At 40.9% G+C, this 23660-nt stretch overlaps 1 long non-coding RNA gene across 1 annotated transcript; it reads right to left on the bottom strand.

Annotated features, from left to right (window-relative positions):
* Positions 1-618: 618 nt before the first annotated feature.
* Positions 619-17858, bottom strand: LOC119871512. Its single transcript, XR_005358230.1, has 2 exons — positions 17533-17858; positions 619-961 (listed from the first exon to the last, which is right to left on the bottom strand). It is a non-coding gene; the product is annotated as an uncharacterized LOC119871512 (long non-coding RNA).
* Between the last annotated feature and the right edge of the window lie 5802 nt (positions 17859-23660).

Raw genomic sequence — 23660 nt, 5'->3', positions numbered from 1 at the left:
ACAGAGCACATTTGAGGGGATGAACAAAGTCACGTATGGCTGTAACTTCAACATCAAAAAGTATTCAAGGGACACCTTGGTTAAGTGTCTGCCTTCAGCTCAGGACATGATCTTCCGGGCCTGGGATTAAGCCCCGCATCATGCTTCCTACTCAGCAGGGAGTCTGCTGCTCTCTCTGTGTCCCTCTGACCCTCCCCACTGCTCATTCTCTCTCTCTCTCTCAAATAATAAAATCTTTTCAAAAAGTATTCAATACTGATTATTCCCATTAACCATCAGAGTAATTAATTATAGGTGCACTATACTATAAACAAGTTTGTATATAAAAACCTACATGCACAAGAATGATATTCTGAGGCATTAAGAATGTTATAAAAATCACTGCCACGAGATTCCTTTCCTTTAGAGTATGTGATGGAAAACCTCTTGTGGGCTTTGAAAGCAGGCAGGGAGATTTGGAAGCAGACTGGGACTCAAATCCTTGTCTGTCATTTACTGCCCTTGGAACCTTGGGCAGGTTCTGAGACTGTTTTCTTAGCAGTGAAATGGGAATTATAATACCTACTTCATAAAACATTAAAATATCCTTGCAAATAGAGGATACTTAATGGATGGTAGTTAGCTCTTATCTTATTATTTTCACAGTGCATTTATTTATTTTTCTTTTTTTTCATTTTTTTCACCATGCATTTAAACTATAATTTAATTTTTAAAACTATTAACCTGTACAGAATCATCTCTGTTATGTAAAGTGAAGCCAACCTGGAAGACTGAGTCGTGTATCTGATCACTTGGAAGCAGCTATTTCTCCATCAGTTCCCCTGAATGCCTCAAGATAATCTCAGCAGTACTAGCTTTCCTTTCCCCTGGAAGGAGTGTCTTTGAGACCGGCAGTCTTCCGAGGTTCTGGGAGTCAAAGGAATCCAGGTCCTTGGCATACCATGTGTCTTTCTCTCTGCCTCTAGATTCAACAGGAAGGAGTTAGGGATTGGATAAGGAAGAAGTGAGAAGAGAGAAAAAGAAAAAAATCAAACATGAGTCCAAGTCATACCCAAGTCATTCCCACTGGAGACCCAGAAACTATCTTCCTCCCTTGGGCAGGACAGAAAGAATTAGAATCTTTCTGTCACTTGTCAGACCACATGGTGTCATGCTTTTGGCTGTGGGTGTTTAGAAGGCTGTGGGTTGTGCTTGCTGAATATTCATTTTCACTTCTTATAAAAGTAACTTGCCTTTTTTTCTTTGGGAAACTAACCTTCTCCCACTCTTAGTACCTATTCCAGGTCCAGGTAAACCTGTAGGAAGGCCTAGCAATAAGCATTTTCCATTCCTCTGGCCACAGTGATTGGTTCAAGGCTAGCAGGATAACCCAAGCTGGGCCAATGAGGCTCAATTTCCGCGTTTTTATTGGCCTTCTTTCCCCTCAGGCATGCTAAACTCTGGGATAAAATCTGGCTTCTTAAATCATAGTCCTTACAAGAGCACATCCTGTTGGTAAAATATTGGATTATTTATACATATTACAGGGTAAATGATATATTTAGACACTTTACATCTACTCACAAACTCCCAAAATATAAAGGGGGCTCAGTCAGTCTTAATATGTCTGGCAAGCCAGACTCAGGAAGGGTGGAAGGGAGGGTGTGCAAGGCAGAGAGATACACCAGCATCTGACATGGTACATCCTGGCTGAGGAAGTTGAGCCAGGAATGTCCCCTTCCCATAGGCACCCCATTCTGACCCACAGTGGAAGGAGACCCTAAGCTTATTGCAGCCTCTGTGCTGGGATATCTAGCTGTCTTCCCTGGGGATAGGTGAGAGGCTTACTCTTGCCATGATGCTTGCCAAATGTGCTGTGGTATTGCCATCTAGGGGCAGGGACAGCTACCACCTTGCCCAGTCCCACCTCTCCTTGTGTCTGCACTCAGGCCCTTGCCAGGGGCCAAGGGCTGCTTCCGTCACTGAACAGGGCAGGGCCAGAAAGGAGGTAAAGGAGGTGGGGTGGGAAGATGCTGGGAAGTGGTACTGCCTGTGAGCCAAGGCTCAAAGTCCCTGTTCATCCTTATTAATTTAATAGAACTTCCCCTATAAAACAAATTCAGAGATAAACTTTTAAGTAATTCAAGATAGTAGGTGCAGGACAGTAAAGCAAGAGGCCCTTGTGAACGTTGTGACCGATGTGATTGCCTTTGTCTTAGTATTGTGAATATCTCTGACTTTATTCTTTGGCTCATCAATTCGTGATCTCTTTTGATTGTGTGTATTAAGCAGTATTCTAGTTGGCTGTCTTAATTTGCTCCCCAGATTACTATGTTCGATGAGCCATCTATCTAGATCCCTATCTATCTAGATCTAGATCTATCTAGATCCCTAGCCATCATCTAGATCAAGATGGTAATGCACCCATCTTGTTTCTTATGAGCACTTCTGTTGGTCTTTGCTACTCTAGAATTTTATTATCCAGTTTTATCCTAGGGAGCCCAGTTCTATTACAGTAACTCCTATGGGAAACAGCCACCATGGAGCTTCTTGAGGTACTGTTGCCAACCTCACCAATACTTTCTTTCTTTCTTTCTTCTTCTTCTTTTTTTAAAATATTTTATTTATTTGAGAGAGAGAGAGTGAAGGAGCAAGCATGAGCAGGGGGAAAGGGCAGAGGGAGAGGGAGATGCAGACTCCCCACTGAGCGGGGAGCCTGACGAGGGGCTTGATCCCAGGATGCTGAGATCATGACTTGAGCCGAAGGCAGATGCTTAACTTACTGAGCCACCCACATGCACCTCACCAATACTTTCTTATCTCCCTGGTAAAGGGAGAGTCCTCCCGGCCTTCTCAAGGAACATGGTCAGCTGGTGGGTTTTCCTGTATAATATGGCAGGCCCATTTTAGCCTGTCCACTACTCTGAGCCCATCAGACCTTCCCTCCAGTTTTCAGTGGCAGTTCTGACAATGTTTGGCTCATTGCCTTTTCCAGTCTTTCAAGAGCATCCCTTCAGCATATTGGAACCATCCCCTGGGGCCATTCTGTGACACTGTAAAGAGGGTCCCTCTTCATCAACAAACTCTACATTATCCAGCCTATATCTCACCCTCCTTGAACCATCACCCTTGGAATCCTCCACAGACGTTCTCCCTTTCCCCAGTTTAGGCTTGTGCATGTTGGCCAGCTCTGATATATAATCCCTTTCTTTCCTCAGTAGGCCTAGCACTTTCTGAGATCGTCCACGCTGAGGTTTTACACCCATGATCAGTCTGGTAGCCAGGAGTGGAGGTGGGGCAAATCTCTAGGAGAGCAAACATTGTTTTGTAAAACACTTGATTCGTTTTTTAGCAAGGTAGAGTGGAGGTGAGGGCTTATCTTCCAGCAAGAGAACAGGGACACTTTAAAGACTCAGAGGGTTCTGGAGTATCTGGGTTTATCTCTTTAGATAGCTCGTCCTAAGAATCTGCATCCACTCTTTCCCTCTCAGGGCCTTGTCTTTGATGTAAAAGGATGTTCCTACCAAAGAACTAGCATTCTTCAAAGTTCTGCCATTCTTACAATGCACTCCTGTGCCTGCCTGCTCTTTAGCTTTGTCAGCCCTCTAGCTGTGGGAGATAAGGGTCTCTTTAAATGCTGCCAGTCAGGCTCTCTGAAACTGTCAGTGAGTCTGTCATCTTCTCTCTTCAATACTTCTTAGCAAGAGTCACCCAGTTACATGGTCTCTTTGGTCAGCATTTGTCCCAGCCCTCTAGGATGCCAGAGGGACTGTGGCAGCTGGGGCTTCCCACCAGATTCACCGCTGCCTCTTCTCTGAAGGTGAAAGTCTTAGCAATGGCACTGCTGCAACATGCATTTTGTTTCCTAGGACACTTCTGGTACCAACTGTTTCGGGTTGGGTTCCCTAGAAGCAAAATCTGAGATGGGGTACATTGTTAAAATGATTTTTTTGAGGGAAAAAAAGAAGGAATGAGGAAGCAAGACAAGGTGGCAAAAGCTGAGCAAAAATGTGGTCTCAACAGGAGTCTAGTTGTAGCCTGATTTCCCTGGGGCATTCTGGAGCCCTCATGGGATCACAGAGTTGGCCCCAGCCTAGCAATCTGCTTTCACATCCTCCCCTAACCATCAGTCATTGGTCTCCTCTCCAATCTAGGAACATAGATTTTGTCCTCTCTTCCTTCTTAGAAACCTGTCTCAGTGGAAAGCAAATCCTTAGCATCAAGGGAGAGATCGAAGAAGTTTGGCCTTTGGCCCAATTTCTCTGGAAAATGATTTTAAGATTGAAGACGTTTTAATTCATTTTAATGCACATCACTGATACTGTCTCTACTGGAATGGCTATTGGCATGGGGACAATGAAGAAGCCTGGCAAAATGTGATGTGCAACTAGGTTTGCTTTCTGGTATCCATCCCATAGCTGGATAATTATGGACACCACAGGGATCGTGTTGGAAAGGACTTTGTCTTTGTTTCCCCTTGGTTCCTAGGATGTTCACTACTTGCTTTCTAATTACCAATTGAGTTGGAGAATCAGTATGAAACCTGAGGAACTTAAGAGTATAAGCATTGATTTTCTAGGGTGCCTGGGTGGCTTAGTAGGTTAAGCATCTGCCTTTGGCTTGGGTCGTGATCCCAGGATTGAGCCCTGTGTCAGCCTCCCTACTTAGTGGGGAGCCTGCTTCTCCTTCTCCCTCTGCTGCTCCCCCTGCTTGTGCTTTCTAATAAGTAAATAAAATCATAAAAAAAAAAGAATTGATTTTCTGTTTTTCAACCAGATATTTTAAGTGGGCATGAGACACAGGGATGACAGGGAAGAAGGAGGGTGTGATGGTTCAGATCTTCCTCCCCAGAATCACATGGACCTGGGTTGGAATCCCAGCAGTGACTCTTCATAGCAGCATGACCTTGAGTATGTGGCTTCAATTCTCTGAGCCTCTACAGTAAAAACATCTGTTTTTACTTCATAGAGCTGATATAAGGCTTAGATAGGATCCTGCATGAAATAGATTGAGCACTGGGCATCTGGTGACTGCCTAGTGAATACCAACTATTATTGATAGTGGAGTGTTATCTGAAATTTTGACAGTGCATATTCTGGAGGCAGCATGATAGTGTGGAAGAAGTCAGGTCTTTCAAATCTGAGAGAATTGCTTCCATTTCTGACTCTGCCAGTACCTAGCTCTGTGACTGTGGGCAATTTACTTTCCCTCTCTGATCTGCTGAGAAGGAAGGAGTAAAATATCTGCATTGTGGTATTTTGGTGAAAAAAGCATCCAGCCCAGATTATGGTTCACTCAGAACTTACTCAGTTCTCTTTCTTCTTCTCATTTTGCAACAACAGAATGTTTAGCCCATGCTTTTATTTTCTTGCATGTGACTTGGGGCCAATGTTGGCAATTAGATTTTTTAGTTTCTCAAGGATAAGAAGGTAGGGCACAGAGTGGGTGAGATCATTAATTAAACGTTGGCTCTGGAAGGCAAAGTACTACCACATGCCAAAGGGAAATTAAGTATTAATTGGAACAGAAATATTCAGGATCAAATAGGCAAAGACAACAAGTTCTGAGATGCCATTTTAACAGCAGGAGATGTAACCAATCTTTAGGAGTGTCTGCTTGTCTTAACCCTTAATTAGGAAGACAGTGGAAGGGAGCAGGATGATGACAGTGATATTCATTGGGTCCTTATTCTTTTCTAGGTGCAGTACTAAGCGCTTGACAGGCATATTTCTTTTAATCTTTTTAATAACCCTATGAGGGATATATTATTATCTCCATTTTACAGATAAGGAAAGTTGAATCTCAGAGAAGGAAACTTCCAAGGTCATTGGCTGGTAAGAGGCACACTGATATTAAAATCAAAGTCTCAGGGGTGCCTGGGTGGCAAAGTCACTTAAGTGTTCAACTCTTGGTTTCAGCTCAGGTTATGATCTCAGGGTCATGAGATTAAGCCCCCAACAGGCTCCTCACTCAGTGGGGAATCTAGTTGGGATTCTGTGTCTCCCTCTCCCTCTGCCCCTCTTACTCATGCTCTCTCTCTCTCTCTAAGTAAATAAATAAATCTTAAAAAAAAATCAAAGTCTGAGTATGGAACCTGAGGCGGTAGAGCTATACCCCAGCATATCACATGGACTTCCCATGGGCCAGCATTCTGAGGAAATGCTCTGTGGGTGCTTCTCTGAGAAACACTGAATTCCTTACCACTTTTATAAGAAGGGATTTTCCTAGAAGCTTAAATTTTCCTCTAAGGGGAATAAGTTTGAAACAATCTTTCTTATTGCTTATAAGGCTTATTTTTTTAATGACTAGAGAAATGCTTCTTTCCTATGGTTAATAGACTAGACATGAAATTATAATTGTAAAATCTCAATGTGGAGAAGAAAATTTTAGAAAAGAGAAAATGCTAATAGCATTATCTCTGGTTTTTGGAAGAGTTACTTCTTTACATTAGTTTAACTTCTTTCTTTTCTTCCAAAATTTCTGCAATCTATATTTATTATGTTGATGATCAGAAGCAACAAGATTAAGGATAATTGGGGGAAATGATCTTGTGTATTGTTACTTATCAGAGATCTACAATTGTTTGGAAAATAAACCCTTGTAGAACCAAACCGTGCAGATTGCAGGGGTCAGGATCCATCAGAAACTTCTCTTGTTTGTTAACATAGGCTGAACACATGAACAAGTCTGTCTTTAGAACAACAAATTTGCCCCACCAGCAGTGACTGGCATAGCTTCAGACCCAGTGAAGTAGTCTAATAGGTGCATCTTATTTATTTATTTTTTATTAAAAGTTTTTATTTATTTATGATAGTCACAGAGAGAGAGAGAGAGAGAGAGGCAGAGACATAGGCAGAGGGAGAAGCAGGCTCCATGCACCGGGAGCCCGACGTGGGATTTGATCCCGGGTCTCCAGGATCGCGCCCTGGGCCAAAGGCAGGCGCCAAACCGCTGCGCCACCCAGGGATCCCGGTGCATCTTATTTTTTGCTTTTTGTTTTTATGATTTTATCTATCTATCTATCTATCTATCTATCTATCTATCTATCTATCTATCTACCTATCTATTTGACAGAGAGAGCACAATCAGGGGGAGCAGCAGACAGATGGAGAGGGAGAAGCACCTCCCCACTGAGCAGGGAGCCTGATGTGGGGCTCAATCCCAGGATCCTGGGATCATGACCTGTGCCAAAGGCAGATGCCTAACCCACCAAGCCACCCAGGCGCCCCTAATAGGTGCATTTTGAATGCACTGTGACCACCAACTATGAATATTTAGGGTTGGGACATCAAGATGGGAGAGTGCTGTGCAGGACAGTCTGTGAGAGTATGTTCTTATACAGATGAGATGTCTGGGAGAATGGCAGATCACTTCTCACTAGCTAGCTTTCTGTATGGCCCCAGAAATTCTCACATTAAAGATCTTTAGGGGGATCCCTGGGTGGCGCAGCGGTTTGGCGCCTGCCTTTGGCCTAGGGCGCGATCCTGGAGACCCAGGATCGATTCCCACGTCGGGCTCCCGGTGCATGGAGCCTGCTTTTCTCTGCCTGTGTCTCTGCCTCTCTTTCTCTGTGACTATCATAAATAAATAAAAATTAAAAAAAAAAAAAGATCTTTAGGGGGAAAAAAAAACAACTGTTAGCTTTCATTGAAAATTTTGAACTCAAATACTATAGTATATTTTTTTTTAAAAACCCAGTAAATCAAACATTTTCAATGTGCCAGATACTGCTCTAAGTACCAGGATATAGCAGTGAATAGAATGAGGTTTCAGTTATTTTTTCTTTAAAGATTTTATTTTTAAATAATCGCTGTACCCAGCGTGGGGCTCAGAAAACCCCAGTATCAAGAGTTGCATGCTTCACTGATTGAGCCAGCCAGGTACCCCAGTTTCAGTTCTCATAAAGCTTCTGTTTTAGTTCTCCATCATTTTGAAAGTCAATAGACAGAGATTGTATTATTCTGTATAAATATTGTTCTTTGGTCAGCCTAAAATTATGCTATGATACTTTTTTTTTTTTTTTTTTTTTTGCTCAACTGCTTTTTTTTCTAGTTGGTAAAGTTCTTCAATATTTGTCATTTGCTTAGTTTTCAAGGTACTTATTGCTCTTTATTCTCTTTGCTGCTAAAATCTGTCAAATGCATATCAATAATATTTCAAATGTTCAAAGACATCAGGTAATCAGTTCCATGTTTTATTTCCTCTCACTCCCCCACCAGAGACTTCTCTCCTGCTTCTCCTATTATCCTCCTTCTTTAATCTGGACAGCTGATACTTGGCCACACTTGTGGGTTGGGCCCTGTGTTTCCTTGTTCCTGAGTCTTCCTTTGTGTTATTGTGTTCCTTGTATATTCTTCACTACCTCTATAAGAAAGATTGTTTGGAAGATCTTGCATAATAACTGTATCACTGGGCTTTCCTCATATTTGGTTCATAGTTTGTCTTTGTATAAAGGTCTCTATTGAAAATAATTTTCTGTCAGAATTTTGAAGGCTGTTGAAAAATCCGATGCAATTATGACTTTCTTTGCTATATATATGAATATTGATTTTTTTTTCCCCTCTCTGAGTTCTTTTAGGATTTTCTTTTTATCCTGGCAGAGTGACATTTCTCAATGATAGATTGAATTTATTTTGCTGGGCACTTGGGATTTTTCAATCTGAAAATTCATGTCCCTCAATTTTGGGAAGTTTTATTTCCATCTAAAGCTCTGTTAACTGATTTTCTACTTAACTACCTTTCTAGATTAACCCACACCCTCCATTCTGTCTGAAAAATATACTGACAAACGCTCACAGCATTCTAAATGCCCGTGGATAGGAATACCCCTAGCTTTTATTTCTATTAGTTGAGTTGTATGCTTATCAATATCAGTCAGTTGCATTTGTTCCCAAAACTGCTTGTACCAATTGTACCTGTTATTGGAATTATATAAATTAATTAAAAATTGTATTTACAGTGAATTTGAGTGTGAAAAGAAAATTGTTACCATGAGTAGAAAACTTTGGGGAAAAATGGATAAAGTCAATTTGCTTATGGGAAAATACAAACTCTAGAATAAATCAGCACTCAGATTGCTTTGAAAGTGGCTTTCAGTTCTTGGTCTTTAAAGAAATTGAAATTGAAAGTGTGCATTCTAGGAAATGCTTGGGAAAGGGTTTAAAGAGCCAGTTAGCAGACCGATTCTCAAAGAAAAAGCCTTGGCCTGAATGAAACATTGGTGAATGAGTGCATATTTATGTTTAAAGCAAAAATAAGATGGCTCAGTACTAACTTTAAAGTGCAGAAATCTGGCAGTTGCCACTTAACCAAATAATAAATAAAGTTGATATCACTAGTACTGGATCAAACAGTACCTCCTGATGGGATGCACTGAGAAGGATACCATGTCATGGCAGTGGTATTTCTGCCAAAAATGTAAAATGTCAATCTACTCATAAGGACATGAGATAAACACAAGTTGGGGGAGTGTTTTACAAAACAATTGGCCTGAACAATTAAAACACATCAAAGTCAGGAAAGACAACAAAATACTGAGTAGGTGATCAAAGAGACATAGCAACTAGATTGGTTTTGGATTGGGTTTCAAACTGGCAAAAATCAAGTATCTCAAGGTTTTGAGGACAATTGATAACATTTGAAAATGGACTGTGGATTAGATAATAGTATCTTATCAATGTTAAATTTCCAGATTTAGATAATTGTAAATGATTGTGTGAGAGAATGTCCTTGTTAGAAAATATAGTCTGAGATATTTAGGGATAAAGGGGCATGATGTCTCCAGTATACTTGCAAATAGTTCAGAAAAAGTGACATGAAAAAAATACAGAGAGGGACTCCTGGGTGGCTCAGTAGTTGAGTGTCTGCCTTTGGCCAGGTCATGATCCCGGGGTCCTGGGATCGAGTCCTACATCTGGCTCCCCATCGGGAGCCTGCTTCTGCATCTGCCTATGTCACTGCCTCCCTCTCTGTATCTCTCATGAATAAATAAATAAAATCTTTAAAAAAATACAGAGAGAATCATGGAGACAAAGCAAATGGGACTAAATATAAGTAATTGCTAAATCTGGGTAAAGCATCCAGATTGCAATAATATAAAACGGCATATAGTAAAAATGTAGGTTTCTTTTGATATCTGTTATAATTACTTCAGTAATCAAATTTCCTTTTAATTGGTCAACCCTGGAGCTTCCAGGGCAAGAGGAGAGAATATGGTGCTACCAGGTTAGTGTTTCAGGGTCACAGGTTGAGTGTGGAAGAGCAGAAAGCAGTGGGGCTGGAGAGAGGCAGGAGCCAGATGGTGAAGAAAGTATTCCAACTTCAAGGACTTGAACTTTGGGAAGCTGCTGAAAGATTGTTAAGGAGAGGAGTTCTGTGAACCTATTTGCATTTTAGAATGATCACTATAGTAGCTGGTGTGCAGTGTGATTAGGAGAGAACAAGGGAGGGTGCAGGATTAATAGAGGCTGCCAGAGTAATTTAAAGGGGAGTAACTGGATCTCACATTACATTTGTGGGTGGACAGAAGTGGAGGGACTCCAGACCATGGGAGACACTTTAGAAGTAGAATCATCAGATGGGGGAGCTGACAGAGGAATGATAGTGAGAATGGGAAGAGTACAAGTTGACTCAAGTTACCTTCTTAGGTGACTGTGTAGAAGGTGACACCATTAACCGGGCAGGAACTTCAGTGCAAGAAACAGAGTAGAGGCAGAGTGAGAGGGTAGGGCATGATGATGAGTTAAATTAGATCACAATGAATTTAAACACCAGTAGGTATCATTTGGATGGACATACAGTTCTCTGCAGTCACCTCCCTCTCAGTTCATAGAACATAATACACATGCATCCTAGAACTGATCAAGTATCAAAGTCTTACCAGACAGAGTGCTTCCAGTTTAGCTCTTCTATTATTCTTTCCCATCAGCAGTGCAAGAGGATTGCTTGGTATCTTCCCATATCTTTGCCCACACTTGGTGTTTCTTGACTTTTTCATTTTTGCCAATCTGATGGGGACATCTATGACAGCTTGCAATTCAATGTAAATTTAGGCTTTTTCTTTACTTCTTTTTCCTTTTTTTGCTGGTTAACCACTTAGGTTTCCTCCTCTGAAAATTCCAGTGTATATTATGTGTTCATTTTTCTTTTGGATTTCCTCTTCTTTTTTTGTAGATTTTGAAGGAATTTATGAGTGTTGTCGATGGTAATCTCTTAACCATCTTTAAATATTGCAACTATCTTTTCCCAGTTTGTCATTTGCATTTTGTCTATGAAATCTCTAATTTTGATGTAGTCAAATGTAATATTTTCCTCTGTGTGGTGTCCACTTTTAGAGTTTTAACATGTCCTTCCTCACAGGTCACACAGGTATGAGTTTCTATTAACTTTATAATTTTACCTTTAATTTTTCTGTAATTCATCCTTGCATATGGTCTGAAGTAGAGATCCAACTTTATTTTTCATCATATAGTAAACTGGCTTTCCCACATAATCCAAGAAAATCAACCCATGTCCATTTATTATTACTTAACAAATTGCCATATATACCTGAGTCTATTTCTGAGTGCTCAGTTCTGTTCCATTGGTTTATTTGCTCCTTAATATCAATGCTCAATGCACCTGATTTGTTATTGTGGTGTAGAATAGGCCTTAATGTCTCTAACATGGATACTCTTTCTTGACTCTTTTTTTCCCCAAAAATTTATTTAGCTGTTGGTATACATAAATTCTACCAATCACTTATAAGAAATACATTTGATAAATCTTCAAAAATAATATCAAATAGTCTGTCTTTTGAGTAGTGAGTTTACTTTTGTTGAAACTAAGGTTCATATTATATATGAATTTATTTTTACTGTATATTATAATTACTAAACTTTTATATTTTCTTCCTTTTTTCTTTTCCTGCCTCCCATTAAATTGAATTTTATTCTGTTGGTTTGAAATATATGCATTCTATTATTAATAAATCAAGACAGATATTTTTAGTTATCTTCCCTAATAATTTCTTTAATGTATTACTATCACTATTTTCCTTCTGAATAAGACAAACACATTAGCATGCTTCCACTTTCCTTATTCTTTCTTTTTCCCTACTTACCCCTCCCCCACCCTCTTAATTATGGTGATGTTATCTAGAATTTTCATTTTGAATTGTTAGAGATTGTTATGGTTAATTTTATGTGTTGACTTATCTGGACCACAGTAACCGGATATTCAATCAAAAGCCAATCTAAATGTTTCTGTGAAGGCATTTTTTAGATGAAAGTAGCGCTTAAATCAGAAGGCTGATGGGATGAGCACTGGGTGTTATGCTATATGTTGGCAAATTGAACTCCAATAAAAAATAAAAAAATAAATCAGAAGGCTTGGGGCACCAGGGTAGCTCAGTTGGTTGAACATCTGACTCTTGTTCTCAGCTCAAGTCTTGGCCTTGGGGTTGTGAGTACAAGCCCCATATTGAGTGTGGTGCCTTACCTACAATACATAAATAGGCTTTGAGTAAAGCAGATTACACTACATAAAGTAGGTGGGCCTCATCCAATCAGTCAAAGGCCTTAGAAGAAAAAAAGTTAGAGGTCCTCTGAGGGAGAGGGAATTCTGCCTCCAGACTGCCTTCTGATGTTTATCAGCTCCTCCCTCAATCTCCAGCTTGTTGGTCTTCCCTGCAGAGTTTGGACTTGACAACTCCAATTGCAGGAGCCAATTTCTTTAAAAAATTGTTCTCTCCTTCTTGCTTTTTCTCGATACACAGCCTATTGTTCTATTTTTCAGAGAACTCTAACTTAGGGATATACTTAGATCTTTTTCCTCAACTGTTCTAGAGAATGGTGTAACCCTGATTCTAGAATTAAGATTTAGGATTCATCTTTTAAATCTGACTGGTTGGGTTTGAATCCTGCCTCAGTTACTTACTGCATGATGTTTAAAATTGTTAATTGAAATGTTATATGCATATAAAAATACAAACATATACTAAGGTACAGCTCAATGAATTTTCAGAAAATGAACTAGCAAATAAAAAGACCAATGTAACTAGCAAAATAAAAGACCAAAACATTACTAACACTCAAGAAATTTCCTTTATGCCTATTACCAGTCACTCACACTGTCACTAAGGTAAATCACAATTCTTACTTCAAAAAGAGTAAATATTTTTTATTCCTGTGTATTGTCATTTTTTTACATTTTATATACAAGGAATAATAGAGGATGAATTTTTTTATATTTCATGCTCAACTTTTTTTGGTATGATTAATTTAGGTGGTTATATGTCATTGTAGTGTGTTCACTGTTGTGTAGTATCTTGTAAAAGTACTTCTACTATGTTGTTGGCCTCTTTATAGTTTAAGGTGGAAGCTAAAGTTATTGATTGAAGTTTTTCCTCTTCTCTGATATAGATATTTGAAGGTATGCATTTCCCTTTAAGCATTGTTTTAACTATATCCCATAAATTTTGATATTATGATTTTGTTTTCATTCAGTGCAAGATGTTTTCTAATTTCTCCTGGGATTTCTCCTTTGACCATTAATCCCATCTCCTGGGATTTCTCCTTTGACCAATAATCCATGGATTATTTAGAGATATGTTGATGAATATCCAGATATTTCAACAATTCTCAGATTTGTTATTGATTTCTTAATTCCATTGTAGTTGCAGAACACACTTTGTATAATTTTAGTTCTTACATTTATTAAGATTTGTTTTATGGACTAGCACATGCATCAGATTTTTAAAAAATATTTTATTTATTTATTTGAGAAAGAAAGAACTTGAGAGAGAGCATTGTGTGAGAGAGTGAGAGCATAACAGGGAGAAGCAGACTCCCTGCCCAGCAGGGAGCCTGGTGCGGACTCACTTAACCAACTGAGCCATCAGATTTTATTTGACTTTCAGAAGCTTTTAGCTTAGCTCATTTAGCCTCCTGCTCTCCTAGGCTTTGGAGTCAGCAAATGTATAGTCAGGAAAATCAGGTGTGTCTGAAGGCTCCTCGTTTCTGATTTTGCCATTCTATCCATAAGCAATAGCACAAAGCTTTGATGGTTTCCCTTTCCCCAGTTTATCTGCTGTCTGCCTGGGCCAAGTTCCAGTCCTCAAGCATGCCCAGATGTGGCAAATGCCTCCAGGGAGTTGATCTGATAGCTCTTCTGTGAATTGTTCCTCTCTGGGATTTGTAGTCCTTTCAATCCTTATTCTGCAGCTCTTGACACCTTGAAAATGTGTTTTTTTTGGAGGGGGGTGGTAATTTGTCTAGGTCTTTTTTTTTTTTTAAAGATTTTATTTATGTATTCACAAGAGACATGGAGAGAGAGGCAGAGATGTAGGCAGAGGGAAAAGTAGGCTCCCCCCAGGGAGCCCAATGTGGGACTGACTGATCCTGGAACCTGGGATCACACCCTGAAGGCAGAAGGCAGACCCTTAACTGCTGAGCCAGCCAGGTGTCCCATTGTCTAGGTCTTTTTTTTTTTTTTTTCTTTAAGATTTTATTTACTTATTCATGAGAGACACACAGAGAGAGAGAGGCACAGACACAGGCGGAGGAAGAAAGTAGGCTCCATGCAGCGAGCCTGACATGGGACTGGATTCCGGGTCTCCAGGATCACACCCTAGGCCAAAGGCAGCGCTAAACCGCTGACCCACCCGGGCTGCTCTTGTCTAGGTCTTAATAGTTATTGTTAGTGGCAGTGTTGGCCTGTTTCAACCTCCTTTCAACACTTCCACCCTAGAAGTAGAAGTTGTGTGTCCTATTTTAGATAACAATATACTTTGCTATGCCATTTATGCACCCTTATTTCACATGTGGTTTGTAACATTCTTATGGATTTGTTTCTCTTCTTGCTGGAATACTATTGAGAAAATAATTTTCAAAGAAGAGTATTTCCAAAGAGAGTATTTTGAATGATAAAACTGATGTTTAAAAAAAAAAAAAGATGTTTTAAGAATTTATTTGAGAGAGAGAGAGAGAGAGCAGGAGAGTGGAGGGTCTTAGAGGGAGAAGCAGATTCTTCGCGGAGCTGGGAGCCCTATGTGGGGTACAATCCCTGGACTCTGAGATCATGACTTGAGCCAAAGGTAGACGCTTAACTGACTCAGCCTCCCAGATGCCCCAAACTGACACTTTATATAGATTAAAATTCTGAGGGGTGTCTGACTAGCTCAACTGGAAGAGCATGTGACTTTTGATATCAGGGTCATGAGTTTGAGCCCCATGTTAGGTGTGAGATTACTAAAATAGATAGGCAAACAAACTCAGAAAATTTGGTTTTGATGTTCTTTTCCTTTAAAAATTTTGAAAATACTGCTTCTCTTCATAATAGTATTATTCACAATAGCCCCAAATTGGAAATAATCTGAATGTCCATCAATAGTAGAACAGATAAATAAACTTTCCAATATTTATACAATGGAATACTATATAGCAGTGTTTCTTTTTTTTTTTTTTTTTAAAGATTTTATTTATTCATGAGAGACACAGAGAGGCAGAGACATAGGCATAGGGAGAAGCAGGCTCCCTGCAGGGAGCCTGATGTGGGACTTGATCCCAGGACCCCAGGATCACAACCTGAGCCAAAGGCAGAGGCTCAACCATTGAGCCACCCAGGTGCCCCTGTAGCAGTGTTTCTAACTGGAGAAGATGTTGCCTCCCAGGAGACATTGGGCAATGTCTGGAGATATTTCTTTTGTTCTCACAACTTGTTGGATGAGGGGAGAGGATTGCTGTTGGTACCTAGTGGGTGGAGACTAGGGATGCTGCTAGACATCTGGCATTGCATAGGGCAGCCATCTCATAAAATAGGCCCAAAGTAGCAATAGTGCTAAGGTTGAGAAACTCTATGTCAGTGAGAGTAGATAAACAGTTGCTACACAGATACAACCGTATGTTGAATCCCACAAACATATGTTGAACATAAGAAGCCAGATAGAAAATATACAGTGTGTATACAATGTGTATATACAATGTGCATCTTTTTTTTTTCTTTTTTGAGAGAGAGTGTGTGTGTGCATGTGCACTTGTGAGTGGGAGTGGGGGGGTGGGGAGGCACAGATGGAGAAGGAGAGAAAGACTCTTAAGTAGGCTCTATGCCCAGCACAAAGCCTGACTCGAGGCTTGCTTTAACTACCTCAAGATCATGATCTGAGCCAAAATCAATGAGCCACTTGGGCACCCCATATTTATATAAAATTCAGATATAGGAAAAACAGTCATGGTGTTAGCAGTTAGCATAAAGTTGTCTTTGGGATACAAATGATGACTGGTAAGGGCCTTTTAAAGGTCCTTTTACTATGGAGATTAGCTACACAGATGTGTTCAAAGTGTGAAAATCAAGCTGTGCTTTATAATTGGTGAGATATAGATATATATAATTATATATTATATATGTGATGTATATATATGATTATACTTAAATAATTTTTTTTCAAAATTCCATTGTCTGCCTTTAAGAGGTGATCTGTTCTTCCTCTTTGGAAGCATTTGTATTTTCTCTTTGCTTTTGATATTCTGAATGATCATTGTAATGTTGACTAAGAGTGGAGTTATCCATACCTATACCTGTGTCTCTGCCTCTCTCTCTCTCACTGTGTGCCTATCATAAATAAATAAAAAACTTAAAAAAAAATTAAAAAAAAAGATTTTATTTATTCATGATAGTCACACACACACAGAGAGAGAGAGAGAGAGAGAGAGAGAGGCAGAGACACAGGCAGAGGGAGAAGCAGGCTCCATGCAGGGAGCCCGACGTGGGATTCAATCCTGGGTCTCCAGGATCGCGCCCTGGGCCAAAGGCAGGCGCTAAACCGCTGCGCCACCTAGGGATCCCTGAGTTTATCATTTTTTAATCTCTTTCCAGTTGCTCTCTGGGTGATTGTCTCCAGTCTCACTAATTCATTCTTCAAATTTATCCAGGCCACTGGTTGGGTAGGCACAACCACTGAGTGGTCTTAAGCTGCTCTTCCACAAAGGCAAGCAAAATGGAAATAAGGTTGATGGAAAATAAACAGTTTCTTAAAAAAAAAAAAAATCAATGAAAATAAATTGATTCATTCTGCTATTCAACCGATCCATCAAATTCCTTTTTTAAAAATTATATTTTCATTATATTTTTCAACCTAGCATTGCTTATTGTTTTATTATTTTTCAATATGAGTATTTGTTCTCGGGTTATTTCATAAACGCTGATCCTCTTCTATATTTTTGAAGAGGTTTATTGTGCTTATTTGAATTGTCTGTTCTGGCACTTCATTTGTGCTTTATCTGGTATTCATTATCTACCCTTTTGACTTTCTTTTGTGGTGTTGCTCCCCTCCATTATTTTAATTTGTGATCACAGACACAAATGTGTCTTCCCTCCTGGGGAAGCTCATCAACCCCGGCTGGTAATGTGTGTCCAGGGGGAAGGGCTGAAAGGATTGGCCCTAGCTGTGTTCTGCAAAGTTTTTAGAATGTGCATTTGTGTGTCAAGGAGTATACCTCAATATGAGTGCTCAGGCCTTACAGCCTGGAACTAATGGCTGCTTCTTTCCCTGTACTTGAGGAACCGAGCTGTACTTACCCTTGGGCTTTTCTCTCCAAGAGCTGTCTTCGGCTGACATCCCCTTGTCCTCAGGCTGTGGGGCAGGGAGGAGTGTCCAGAGCCAGGCCATTGGTCTGCACCTACTGTTTTCTGTTCCCCAGCCCAGACAGTGCTCTGCTGCTACTGCTATGCCTCAGAGTGCTGCTTGACACAGGCAGTTTCACCCCCAGCCCCCATAGAAATGCAGGAAAGAGGAAAGAGCAGCTGTAGGATCCTCTTTAGAATCTGTCACCTGATTGGCACTTGGCTGTCCTCTTATTTCCTAGGCTACTGTTTTGCATTTACATTGGGACCCAATCATCTTCTGGCTTTCCAGAGGGATTCCTCACAGTTTTGAAACGAGGGCCTCAGACTCATCAACCTCCTTATCACCTTCTTGTTTTCTCCAGGGTCAGACTGTGGCGTGGGAGCCAACAGCCTTTGTTACTTTATCATTTTGCTGGAAACCAAAAATAGTATTGAGTGTGGACTTTAAAAGCAGTCTCTTGAGAACCGTGTGACCTCAGGCTAGTTATTTAAGTTTGCATAGCTGTGAAATATGGCTGATAATGACATGGCACCTGCTTCAGAGAATTGTTGTGGACTAGCCCAGCACTGGACATAGTATCAGTTAACTATTGTTATTGTTTTTATGTTATGACAGGGTATGGGCAGCCATCAGTGGGGAGTCAAGGCTGGTGGTTGGAGTTGTGGATTTGAATGTCACATCCCTGTGGGAGTGAATAGAGTAAGGAACAAAGGTGGTATAAGGAGTGGTCCTGGCATTTAAGGATTGTAGATAAAGAAAAGGAGATAGGGAGGGTGTATCCGGAACAGATAGGGCCACAGAGGCCAAATGAAAGTTGAGCCTCAAGAGAAGAAAGGGGTCATTGTCAGAACCAGAGGCTTTGGAGAGATCATCGGTTTTTTAGTCAATTGGATTTTGCAGTTAGATGCTCCCTGATGAATTTAGATCATTTTCAGTAGAGAGGAGGGGACAGAAGCCAGATTACAGCCAATTGAGAAATAGGAGGTGAAGAAATAGAGACAAGTATAGACCTTTCTCCCAAAATATTTGGCTGTGAAAAGGAGAGGGATTAAGGCAATGGCTGGAGGAAGTGTTCAGACAGAAGAAACACAAGTGGATTTGCTTCTTGTGGGGAAAGAGCCAGTTTTGGGGATCCCTGAGTGGCTCAGTGGTTTGGTGCCTGTCTTCAGCTCAGGGCGTGATCCTGGAGTCCCAGGATCGAGTCCCACATCGGGCTCCCTGCATGGAGCCTGCTTCTCCCTCTGCCTGTGTCTCTGCCTCTCTCTCTCTCTCTCTCTCTCTCATGAATAAACAAATAAAATCTTTAAAAAAGAAAAGAAAAGAAAAGAAAAGAGCCAGTTTCATCTTTCCCATCTTTTGCTCTTTCCTTCTTCCCTTCTCCTTTACCCATTCCCTCCTACCTCCTTCTAGTTCTCTTCTCTAAGCCTAACTTTGTATCATTCTGAAAATGAAGCAGGTGACTAGGAAGGTCTAGGAAAGAGAGAGGTGGGAGCTACTTGAGGGCAGGATAAACTACGAAGGGCACTTGCACTGAGGAGATGATAGAGCGATGGCAACCCAAGTCCAGGTGGGCCTTGAATCCTTGCCCAGTGTTGCAGGAGGGGAGGAGTGGTATCAGTGGGTATCAGTGGAGGTGGGTTTGCAATGGAGGGGAAATGGGGCAGGGAAGGAAAGTAAACAGGGTTTCTTCCATTATATTTAGTTGGCTTATTAAGAACATCGGTACGCACCAGCTTACAGTGTCCTCAATACTTCCAACTAGAATCCTCTTCTGCCTCCAGAATTCTCTGAAGGTGACTAGAAGGAAACATGTGCCTCAGAGCCAAGGCATTTCAGCAGCTTCTCCAAACCTTGCGATACTCATGTGGAAATAGAGGCATGTTATTGGGCCAGTCTGGGCCTGAGAACCAGGGACATGGCCTTTCCTGACCTCTACTCTCCTCAAACCTCCAGACATCCTACTGTTCATCACCGCTTCTTTGGCCTGTTATCCCTGGCCAGAGAGATGAGGTAAGAGAGTGATTGCCAATGCTGTCTAGTACTGGATTACAGGAGTTGTGAGGTCTACTACTGGGCCAAACTGCCGGCCCAGCTGAAACAAAGATTAAAGATTGGGAAAAGTCATAGTTTACCACACTTTAAACAGAGAGTGTGAAATCCTAGTACCATGCAGAGAGCAGATTGCTTCGTTGAGGTTTCTCCACTCTTGCTGGAAACTTTCTCAGAGCCCAGGGGCCCTAGCACACATTATGACTCACCCAGGCTGCCCTTCTGTAGCCAGCATCTCAAATCAAGATGGGATGCACTCACATTATTAGACCTTTTGTTCAGAAAGGGTTGCACCTTTTGTCAGCTTACATGGACTCTTTATCACTGAATGGCTGTGTGACCTTGCATGCGTGTGTGTTGCTTCCCTTCTGAGTCTCACTTTTTTCATTATTGGAGATGATCAGATCTTTTCTAAAGGGTTGTTGTAGGAATGAAATGAAATAATACGCATAAAGTGACTTGCGTGCAGGACACACAAATTACTTTCTTTCCTTGTCAGCTTTACCTAGAACCTGGTTCCTAATAGCACAGGTGGGGTGAGCACTGCTTGCTGGGAAAAGGGAAGGAAGTCTCTGTCCCACACCCTTGTGTGCTTGCTGTGATGATGGGGAGAATGGGCCTGCTCCTCTCAGCCAGCCACTCCCAATGGCAGTTGATGCCACTGCCTGCAGAATGGGCATTAATTCTGTGAGTACTGGGAGCTAGGTGTGATACAGGGTGAGGGGTCTGTGAAGAGTGCAGACAAAAACCTGCAACCTGAAAGAGAGACTCAGCTCAAGACCCTCTCCTCTGGCACCTATCCTCACACCTAAGGGGCCCTCACCTGGTCTCCCAGTTCTAGTCTCACACCTTGAGTCCATCTTCCAAGCTGCCCTAGATGGTGCTTTCTGAAACACTAGCCTGTTCACATCCATACTCTTCTCAAAACCCTCTGTGGTTCCCTAGTGTTTAAAGCTGAGCTTTTCAAATGATGGAATATGACCTTTAGTGGGTTATGAAATCAATTTAGTGAATTGCAACAAGCATTAAAAAAAAAAAAAACAGAATAGATTAAATGTCAACCTCAGTCACATGTAAGTTATTGTTTTGCAAAACATTGATTTCAGATTATTTAAAATATAAGCAGGTAATTTTGTATTGAGGTTTTGTGGTTTGCAACTGCCTTGGGAGCTTCCTGGGTGTAATTTGAATGCTACCCCCCATACTTGAAGGGCAGGATGCCCTAGGTTGGTAGGTGGCAGTTTTAATAAGCAAAGGGAACTTACATATAAGGCTTATCTTGGCCAGCTGTGAGATGAATGGACCCCCAAATCCATCCCTCAAATCTCAAAAGCTTATAAAGAAGACTTAAGTGGGCTCAGTTACATGGACCATGCAAGTGTTCTTAACACCACATCACCATCTGAAGGCTGTGTCCTTGGAGCATCCTCTGGAAGTGGGGAAGGCAGGTAGAACTCACATTCTCAGGACAGAGGAGGGGGTGAGGAACCCTCCAAATGCCCAGGTAATGCTCACAGGTCAGTTGGTTGTTACATCTTTTCTTTGACATTCCCCAACAGGGATAACATTTTCAGTAAAGTACACAAGCATTGAGTATGCAGTTTGATGGGTTTTTATATGTGCACACTCTCATTTAGCTACCACCTAGACCAAGATATGAAACATATCTGGTGTCTCAGAAGGCTCCCTCTTGCCCCTACCCAGTTAAAACCACCCCACCCTGCAAGATAATTACTATTCTGACTGTTTTAGTCATCAATTAGGGTTTTTTATTTTTATTTTTTTACCTGTTTTTGAACTAATGGGGTTTTGGGTGTTGGCTTCTTTAGCTCAACATGTCTGAGATACATTCATGATGTTGCATGTAGTTGTAGTTAGTCCGTTTTCATTATTTTTTTTTTATTGGAGTTCAATTTGCCAACATTTAGCATAACACTCAGTGCTCATCCCGTCAAGTGCCCCCCTCAGTGCCCATCACCGAGTCACCCCAACCCCCTGCACACCTCTCTTTCTACTACCCCTTGTTCGTTTCCCAGAGTTAGATGTCTCTCATGTTTTGTCACCCTCACTGATATTTTCACTCATTTTCTCTCCTTTCCCCTTATTCCCTTTCACTAATTTTTATATTCCCCAAATGAATGAGACCATATAATATTTGTCCTTTTCTGATTGACTTCACTCAGCATGATACCCTCCAGTTCTATCCACCTCGAAGCAAATGGTGGGTATTTGTCATTTCTTTTTTTTTTTTTTAAACATTTTATTTATTTATTCATAGAGACACAGAGAGAGAGATGCAGAGACACAGGTAGAGGGAGAAGCAGGCTCCATGCAGGGAGCCCAATGAGGGACTCGATCCCGGGTCTCCAGGATCATGCCCTGGACCGAAGGCGGCGCTAAGCCTGCTGAGCCACCAGGGCTGCCTCTATTTGTCATTTCTAGTGGCTAATATTTAATATTCCATTGTATACATATACCACATCTTCTTTATCCATTCATCTTTTGATGGACACCGAGGTTCCCTCCACGCTTTGGCTATTGTGGACCTTGTTGCTATAAACATTGGGGTGCAGGTGTTCCAGCATTTCACTGCATCTGTATCTTTGGGGTCCGTTTTCATTATTGTATTCTATTGTGTGAATGGACCACAGTTTCCTTATCCACTTCTCCTGTTGATGGACATTTGGGTTGTTTCTACTTTTTGGCTATTGTGAACAAAGCTCCTGTGAACACACTTATATATGTCTTTTCATTTCTACTCGTTTCTTTTGGCCATACTAATAGGAGTAAAAATTTCTGGATCACGGAGTAGATATATGATAACTATTAAAAATTCCAGAGTAGTTATATTTTAGATTTATATGTGTATGTTCACATACATGTGTGATGTATATGTGTATATACCTATGATCTAGGTTGTCATGTAAATTGATTTTATTATTGTGGGTCTTGGTAAAAAAACAAAACAAAACAAAAAACAGTCCACATACAACAAAAGCTACTGATTAGAAGTGAAAGTCAGATTCCTTAGCATGGCTCACAAAGCAGGGCATGACCTGCTTCTGTCTCTGCTGCCTCAACTCCCACCCCCTCCTCCAGTGTCTTCTCTTGGCTTGCCTGAAAAATCTTTTTCCTCTTTTTTGTTTGTGGACTCCTACCTTTCCCTGAATATTCATTTCAAATGAATAGCTTTTCCAAGAAGTCTTCCCCAATCACCCCTTTCTCCTTTGTCTTTTTGCCCCTTTATAACCCGTGCATCCCTCTATCATAATGCTTAGTGCCTGTAATTCTGTCTCCTACCAAATGTTTCCTTAGGTACAAACAAGGTCCTTGAGGGAAAAGTGACCCACCTTTAGCATCTAGGATTATGTTCTTTACCTTCCCACCTCCATCATCCCTTCTTTTAGTAACAGCCCCTAGTATTAATCCAGGGAGCTACCTTTCCTGAACTTGAGGTCCAGGTAATTCAGGTGTGGTCCCATTTATCTGGTATCATAGAGGTGCTTGTGACCACAGTCTGGGTCCCTCATCATATCCAGTATCCTTGGCTATAGAGTTTCGTTGCCTAGCTAGTTGGAAAGGGCTTTGGGAGGCACGGACCCCATTCTTTGTATTTTTTTCCATCCCCCATCCACATTGTGGTCTGTAGTCCATTATCTGCTAGACATTGTGCTAAGGGCTTTATATTTACAATGTCATTTAGTTTTCACAGCAGCTCTAGGAGCTGAGGATACTATTATCATCTCCATTTACATATGAGAACTCTGGTTCAGAGAGGTGAAATAGCACATAGCTAGCATACTTCCAGAGCTGGGCCTTAGACTAAAAGCTCAGGGCTGCCTTTGTATCAATGATAAAATATTAAACTTTAACTCTCTTAAGAGCAGATGCTTTAAGAAAATAATTTTTATGTATGAGTAGGTTTTTCACAGGTGTTGCAGAGGTGGCCCCCTTTTCTCTAAGCATTTTCAAGATGTCATCCCATTGTCTTCTGGCTTCCATTGTTTCTGATAGGTAGTAAGCTCTAATT

The sequence above is a fragment of the Canis lupus genome, chromosome 4, assembly GCF_011100685.1.
Source record: "Canis lupus familiaris isolate Mischka breed German Shepherd chromosome 4, alternate assembly UU_Cfam_GSD_1.0, whole genome shotgun sequence".
Taxonomy (NCBI): Eukaryota; Metazoa; Chordata; class Mammalia; order Carnivora; family Canidae; genus Canis; species Canis lupus.
The sequence above is the reverse complement of the archived record's forward strand: the minus strand, read 5'-3'. Positions and strand labels throughout refer to the sequence as shown.